This window comes from Anser brachyrhynchus (genome assembly GCF_964034855.1).
Source record: "Anser brachyrhynchus genome assembly, chromosome: 2".
NCBI lineage: Eukaryota > Metazoa > Chordata > Aves > Anseriformes > Anatidae > Anser > Anser brachyrhynchus.
In genome coordinates this window covers 28,297,735-28,306,463 of record NC_137695.1, presented here as the reverse complement: position 1 = coordinate 28,306,463, position 8,729 = coordinate 28,297,735, and positions in this window count along the sequence as shown.

Genomic DNA, 8,729 nt, shown 5'->3' with positions numbered 1-8,729 from the left:
AAGAAAAAGAAAAAGGAAAAGAAAAAGGAAAAGGAAAAAGAAAAGGGAAAGGGAAAGGGAAAGGGAAAGGGAAAGGAAAAGGAAAAGGAAAAGGAAAAGGAAAAGGAAAAGGAAAAGGAAAAGGAAAAGAGAAAAAGAAAAAGAAAAAGAGAAAAAGAAAAAGAGAAAAAGAAGAAAAAGAGAAAAAGAGAAAGAAAAAGAAAAAGAAAAAGAAAAAGAAAAAGAAAAAGAAAAAGAGAAAGAAAAAGAGAAAGAAAAAGAAAAAGAAAAAGAAAAAGAAAAAGAAAAAGAAAAAGAGAAAGAAAAAGAGAGAAAAGAAAAAGAAAAAGAAAAAGAAAAAGAAAAAGAAAAAGAAAAAGAAAAAGAAAAAGAAAAAGAGAAAGAAGAAAAGAAAAAGAAAAAGAAAAAGAAAAAGAAAAAGAAAAAGAGAAAGAAAAAGAAAAAGAAAAAGAAAAAGAAAAAGAAAAAGAAAAAGAAAAAGAAAAAGAAAAAGAAAAAGAAAAAGAAAAAGAAAAAGAAAAAGAAAAAGAAAAAGAAAAAGAAAAAGAGAAAGAGAAAGAGAAAGAAAAAGAGAAAGAAAAAGAGAAAGAAAAAGAAAAAGAGAAAGAAAAAGAGAAAGAGAAAGAAAAAGAGAAAGAAAAAGAAAAAGAGAAAGAAAAAGAGAAAGAGAAAGAAAAAGAAAAAGAGAAAGAGAAAGAAAAAGAGAAAGAAAAAGAAAAAGAAAAAGAAAAAGAAAAAGAAAAAGAAAAAGAAAAAGAAAAAGAAAAAGAAAAAGAAAAAGAAAAAGAGAAAAAGAACCTTAGAATTTTTTTCAGGCATCTGTCTCCCTTCTAAGAATTTAAGCACGTTTGAAAATCCTGACTAAAATCTTGATAGATTTCTAAAGAGTTTGTTTTCAGGAAATCATAGAAAACTGAATAAAATAATTTGGACCAACCTTACTTTCTATATAATTCTGTTGACTCATCCTTGACTACTCAGTCTATTCTGAAATTGAATTTTAACATTTTTACATCAAATCCTGTTATCAATCTAACTAAAAATATCCTATTAATAAATGTTTTGATTTATACCGAAATAAACCTTTCCATTTTCATTGTCCAGAAAAAGTGTTGCACACTTGATAGTGTCTACAATTCACTCTCACTAAATATGTGAGAAAAAAACATATGTAAAGAGAGGCGTTAAATGAATGTATAAATGTTAACATTAATATAACTATCAGCTTAAATTTAATTTATATACAGTAAGATTGTGGAGTAATACCCATACCACTGTATGTCATTTTTACACCATGAAGGAATACTAGAATCATGGAATTGTTTGAATTGGAAGGGACCTTAAAAATCACCTATTTCCAACTCCCCTGCCATGGGCAGGGACACCTACCACTACAACAGGTTGCTCAAAGCTCCATCTAACCTGACCTTAAATACCCCTAGGGAGGGGGCATCCACAACATCTGTGGGCAACCTTGACCTTCAGACAGAGCTAGACAGGCTGGAGGCTTGGGCCAAGAGGAACGTCATGAAGTTCAACAAGGCCAAGTGCAGGGTCCTGTACCTAGGGAGGAGTAACCCCAAACACCAGTACAGGCTGGGGGCTGACATGCTGAAGAGCAGCTCTGCAGAAAGAGACCTGGGAATCCTGGTGGACCAGCAGGATGACCATAAGCCAGCAATGGGCCCTCGTGGCCAAGGACAACGGGATCCTGGGCTGCGTTTAGAAGAGCATTGCCAGCAGGCCAAGGGAGGTGATCCTCCCCCTCTTCTCCTGGTGATGCCACACCTGGAGTATTGTGTCCAGTTCTGGGCTCCCCAGTACAAGAGGGACATGGAACTACAGGAGCAACTTCAGAGGAGGGCTAGTAAGATGATTAGAGGGCTGGAGCACCTGTTGTACGAGGACAGGCTGAGAGAACTGGACCTGTTTAGCCTGGAAAGGAGAAGGCTGAAGGAAGACCTCATTAATGTGTATAAATATCTGAGGGGAGGGTGTCAAGGGGACGGAGCCGGTCTCTTTTTGGTTGTGCCCAGCAACAGGATGAGAGGCAACGGGCACAAACTGAAGCACAGGAGGTTCCAACTGAATATGAGAGGGCAAATCTTTACTGTGAGGGTGACGGAGCACTGGCACAGGTTGCCTACAGAGGCGTTGGAGTCTCCTTCTGTGGAGATATTCAAAATCCACCTGGAAGTCAACCCAGGCAATGTTTCTCAGTGATCCTGCTCGGCAGGGGGTTTGGATTAGATCATCTTCAGAGGTCCCTTTCAAAGTCGTCCATTCTGTGATTCTGTGATTCTGTGATTCTGTGAATCTGTTACATTGCCTCAACACCCTTATAGTGAAGAATTTCTTCCTAATATCTAATCATATCTACCTTTTTTTAGTTTAAAAATCCTTGTCCTATCATTCCACTCCCTAACAAAGAGCCCCTCCCCAGCTTTCCTGTAGGCCTTTACTGGAAAGCTGCAGTGAGGTTTCCCCAAAGCCTTCTCTTCTCCAGGCTGAACAACCCCAACTCACTCACCCTGTCTTCACAGGAGAGGTGCTCCTTGACTATCCTTGTGGCCCTAATCTCTGGACTTGTTCCAATATGTCCGTGCCCTTCCTGTGCTGGGGACCCCAGAGCTGAATGCACTACTGCAGGTGGGGTCTCCCAAGAGCACAGTAGAGGGGGAGAATCACCTCCCTCGTCCTGCTGGCCATGCTTCTTTTCATGCAGCCCAGGATGGAGTTAGCTTTCTGGACTGCAAGCATACATTGAGGCCTCATGTTGAGCTTCTCATCAACCAACATCCCCAGGTCCTTCTTCTCATGGATGCTCTCAATCTATTCTCCACCCAGCATATATTTGTGTTTAGGATTACCCTGGCCCAGATGCAGGACCTTGCACTTGGTCTTGTTGATCTTCATGAGATACGCACAGGCCCAACTTTCAAGCCTCTCAAGATCCCTCTGGTTGGCATCCCTTCCCTATAGTGTGTTGACCACACTATACAGCTTGATGTCATCAGCAAGGTTGTCATTGCTGAGGGTGCACTCAATCTCACCATCCATTTCACTGACAAAGATGTTAAACATCGTTGGTCCCAATACTGACCCCTGAGGAATACCACTCATTACTGACCTTCACTTGTCCATTGGGCCATTGACCACAACAATTTGAGTGCGACCATCCAGCCAATTCCTTACCCACTGAGTGGTCCATCCATCAAATTCCTGTCTCTCCAATTTAGAGACAAGGATATAATGTGGGACAGTGTTAAATGCTTTGCAGAAGTCCAGTATTAAAATGGAAATAAATTATATTACATTCACTTCATTTTTATGCTATGTTATATAGGCAGAGACAAGTAAACAGAGAAAGAAGGTTTCAATGTAAAGAGATTTGGACTTTTAATATCTAGCTAGTTATATACCCTAGACCTATTTCAAAGTCTGAGGTGATGGAAAGTGAGCAGAATAACTTAGACAGAAGTTGTTAGGCTTTAAGCTTTCTAGCTTGTCTTCTGGCATTCATTAATTATTAGATCATATCACATTTATGAGAGAAATTTCATATTCCATATAAAGCCATTACAGATCTTTTCTTAAGGCAAGTAGACTTTGCCAGACAGAAGGCTGAATGAATACACAAATGATAGATGAGTTCTCAGGGTTGTTTTAGAAAGTGTGTTTCTAAAAGTTACAAATGTAAAACCTTTAGAATTAAGCAGGAAAATATTGTGAGGCTGAAGAGCAGTATGTACATTACAGACAATATTCAAGCTACCTGAAAGGAAGTATCTTTGTAGTTTATTTGATGGCTAACTCAAGCCATATGCAAAGAAAATTCCCAACTGAAATCAATACGTGATTTGTTGTAGAACTCATGAAAACAGCAAGAAGCTTTCATGTTTTTCTTTTTCAAAATTGGATGTACTCACTTTTTATTGTAAAGAAGGACTACTGGTAAAAGTCCTCACATGTACTATTTAACCTTCAGGCAGGATATAACCACAACTTTTTCTTTTTTTCCCATTGTAAGATCATTCCAGCTGCCACACTCAGCAAGGACACAAGGACTACGACTAGACCCAAGCACTTAGAATTATAGAATCGTAGAATCATAGATTATCCCAAGTTGGAAGGGACCCACAAGGATCACAGAGTCCAACTCCTGGCACCACAAAGGTCTACCCAAAAATTCAGACCATGTGACTAAAAGCACAGTCTAAACACTTCTTAAACTCTGACAGGCTTGGTGCAGTGGCTACTTCCCTGGGATCCTATTCCAATGTGCCACAACCCTCTCAGTGAATAACCTTTTCCTGATATCAAGCCTGAACCTCCCCTGTCGCAGCTCAACTCCATTCCCTCAGGTTCTGTCACTGGTCACTAAAGAGAAGAGAGTGGCACCTGCCCCTCCACTCCCCTTTGTGAGGAAGCTGTAGACCGTGATGCGGTCTCCCCTCAGCCTCCTCTTTTCCAGCGTGAACAGGCCAAGTGACATCAGCCGCTCCTCCTACACCTTCCTCTCTAAGCCCTTCACCATCTTAATAGCCTGTTCTGCTTCTTAGTAGCACTTATCCTGCTGCATCATGGCTGCAACATGGCTGCAGGGATTCTGCAGTGCCACAGCTCCAGAAGACACTCAAACAATTATTTCAAAAAGAGTTATGATTCTTTGAATGTTTTTTGTTTGTTCTGTTTTGTTTTTGTTTTGTTTTATTTTAAATAAAAGGCCATGCTGTGGTCTTCTGAACCCAGAAATTGGACTTCAGGAAGATTAATCACTTGTATGAAATATTCAGATAGGAGTTCAAAGTCTGCAGAATTATGTAGATAGAGCAAAGACTGACAATACATAATGCCTATATGTGGTTAGTAGTGTAGAGGCATCATGTGAAGGAGAAATATAGTCCTTTCATCCTGCAGCACCACCACCCTGTTATGTTACTGCACCTAGTTCATTAATATCCACTCAAGGTGTAGGCCACCTGATGTTAGTTACTGGAACACAGAATTTTTTGATGACACCATAACAATGAATTGTGATACTTAGCTTCACTTGCTGTTTGCAACTGTGAAGTGAAGTCTTAACATGTCGACTTGTCATCTTGAACTGTCTACCTTCCTCCACTAACAGCACCAGGGAGTCTTCAGCAGGGAGTATGCAGACTAGTTGTATGTCTACATCTTCTGTGGCTGTATATTAGGGTGTGAGGTCTGATCCAGCTAACATTTTTTACCAGGAGAACAATACAACTTGGCAGTTGGGAATCACCTCCAAATGGCTGTAGTCTCACTGAGTTTTCTACAAAGCAGAAAGATATCAGGAAACATTAGGTACCTTAAACTCACTGGACTCTTAGAAACCAGAAAATTGAAGTAGGACAAAGATTGATCAGTGCCTTGTTTAACTCTCTTTCCTGTGCCAGGATCTTCACTAAGACTTGCCTGGGGAGACAGAGAAGCAACTGTGTTGCTTCGACCAGTAGGTCTAACTGACTGTTGCAGGGGGTGAGGCCAGAACAGCAAGACTAAAATTATTATTAAATCCATGTAGGCAAACCTGAGATGACATCATCTTATGCCTTTCTCAGAAAATCATCATTGCTAGAGAACAAAACCAGAAATTCCTCACATTTAAAGCAGCAGCACCCAAAATGCCATTTTCCAAGTTAAAAGATGTCCCCCTGTTCTTTTCTAACAAAAAAAAAAAAAAAAAAAAAAAAACCTTGGCACTTCAGACATTTTTTATATTTCAGATGACACTGGAGAGGTTTTATATCAGTTCAAGGGAAATAAACAACTCTCTGATGACATTGTAGCTTTGAAATATAGCTTTAGCCCATTAAACCAGAGTGAAGTTGGAGCTATATCCAAACTAGGAGCATTTTGAATGTAACAGGATGAGATATATCAAATATGTGTATGTACATATATTCTGAGAATTTACCAAGTAGATGTTAATGAGGCATATATTCCTCCTCTCCTTGCTTTTAAAAATGTTGTCTATGCCCTCCAATTTACAACAAACATTCTAGTTATCTAACTATGATGACTATTGCCCCACAAATCATAGCTCAGGGCCCAGTTTCTGCAGTGGATAGCACTTAATCAGGCAGCTGCTTTTGCTGACATCACATGTTGCTCATAATGTACAGGGTTACACATGGCTAAGTGCAAATTACAAAGACAGGAGTGAAAGAACTAGCTCCACAGTCACCATTCCCTTAGAGCATTCTTTTACTCCTTGAGTATTAGAGCAGGTCAAACAACAGAATATCTCATAAATAATTTGGTGTGTTTGTGCCCCAAATTGAGATAAAACAAATAAAAATGGCAAATTACTCCCCTTTCAAATACTCCAAAGTATGTTCCTTTCAAACAAATGTCACTTCATTAAGGATCCAAAATAAATTTTGAGTTCACCATTTCGTTTTCTGTTATAACTGTAGTTGACTTAAGAAAATAAATCACATTAGAAATCTCATATAATAAACCAATATAATTACTCTTGCCACATCAACACAAAACATTTTAGTTATTTTCTGAAAAAAAAAAAATATGCAGAGGCATTAATTTCATTGAATGAATGAACATTTTCCCGATGTAAAATTGTCCACCAGAGGATTTTCTACAAATGGTAGAAACCCAATTCCTTGGAAATGAAAGAACTAGTAGCAATGTAGCCACTCATAATCCAGGGTGAGGGTGAGAGTAGTGTTTCAAATCCTGGTGATATAGCTTTAACTTATTACAGGTTCAAATAAGATTAATTTGTTAGAAATAATTATTTAAAATGTGTAATTTAACAGCTCTGCTTTTTCTATATATTTACATTTGCTTTTCTATATAGACAACAATAAACACACAACTGTGAATGATGGGAGCACTGGATAGCTAGAGTGCGTAAAAGAACTTTGCAACATGTCTTACGCTGCATGTGCAGCACATTGCACGAGGCACTGCACCTCTAAGACAGTATTCAGAAGAACCAATAAGTTTACACAGCCTAGAAGTGTTTTCACACTGTTATGTTATGGTGAAAATAAACCCTGTTAGATGATTATTAACGTAGCACGGGATCAGAGCTTGTGGGCCCAGGCTGGATGGCATCTCATTTCCAAAGCTTGGGTGTCTCTGCTCTTTGCTCAGCAGAAATCTTTTTCTTAGGTCTGCATGGTCATGGTGCAGATACGTCCTCTGCCAATTAGTTTTTCTTTGATTTTGGATACCTGAGTGGTTGCAACCTAGGAACTCAAAAGCCAGCCGGACTTGGCAATCTGCATATCTGTGATTGACATTTTCTTACTTTAATCTCCTGCATGTAGGAATGAAACCAACTTTTAAAAGACACAGTAGGCTCTGAGCGCAGTAGACCATCTGTGTAAGCTTTGAGAGCTGCCAACAACAGAGTACCCCTCCCGTGCTCCGCTTTTTAGATATGCTCCTTGGGGAATAGCAGCTGAGATTCACAGTGTTTCAAAGCAGTCTAAGAATCAAGGAAATGGGATGCCCAATTGTGTGATGGTAAATCCCTCAGGCTTTGGTGTTAGGTAAGATGGAAATTATGATGATGGTGACAGTACATTAATAAGGACAATGATGCTGTAGGCTGGGTAAGTTACCAAGAACTATTTAATTAGAGATATCCAAAGCAAGCAACTAGCTTGCCTTGTCTAGCTTTCTTTCTGATAGATCATATGTGGGTATTTACTTTATCCTTCTAAGGGTTTTTGTCCCTAACCTTTGCTGTTCAACTCTAATTTTAGCTCCAAATCATTTCATGTTCTTGTTTTATGCCAGTTTGGCCCTTCCTTCTTATGACAATAATCTACAAAATATTTGCAAGTTAAACTAAAATGTCTTTCACGTTTATCATGTGAAACAAAACATTATTTGGATCCAACAAATCTCAGAGCTTAAGAAAACATATGATGAATTTATAACATACTAAATTTGTAGTTTTTCATGAATGGCGTGTAAAGCAGAAAGAAATACATGTTTTCTGACAGAGTTTTACTAAGACAACAGAAAATTCACATTTAGATTAACAGATGTTATTTTATGTGAATCAAAGTCAAATAAAATGCTTGTATGGACCCCTGCAAAGCAAAACTGTCAAGCTTCACACTGTATCAAGGCAACACAGTTTACTGGAAAGACAACCACAGTTAATACTTTCAAATTTCCAAAACCCATATTGCCATATGTTCAAAGATATATTCATTCTCTCCAAATAGCTTTACACATTCAAAGAACATAGAAGCATATTTTCCACTAAGTAATGGTAAAATAATACTGTTTCTACCAGATGAATGAAAATGCTGTATTCTGAAGAACAGAATAAGAAAGAACAAAGGCCCAAAAAATAAGATTTTATGACCCTGTTTGTTTACATATATTTTTGTTAATGAAACTACAGATTTCAGTTTCATTTAGCAAAACTTCCATTTACATCACTGAAAATAAGACAAGGTCTCTCCTTTTAGCAAACACTGTACTGATTCCCAATCTGCATGCAATAGGCAGTATTGTGGCTGGGTATCTACCACTTTCCACTCAAAGACTACTGTCTTTATTGACAGGATATAAAAATATGTATTATTACAAGGGTTTTTGTCATGATTAAGATTTGTGTAAAAGTGTTTCATTTAACACTGTCAGATCTAAAAGGGGAAATGACTGAGCAGCACATCTGACAGAAGTCTCTTCTTTGAAATTGCATTGTACCGAAG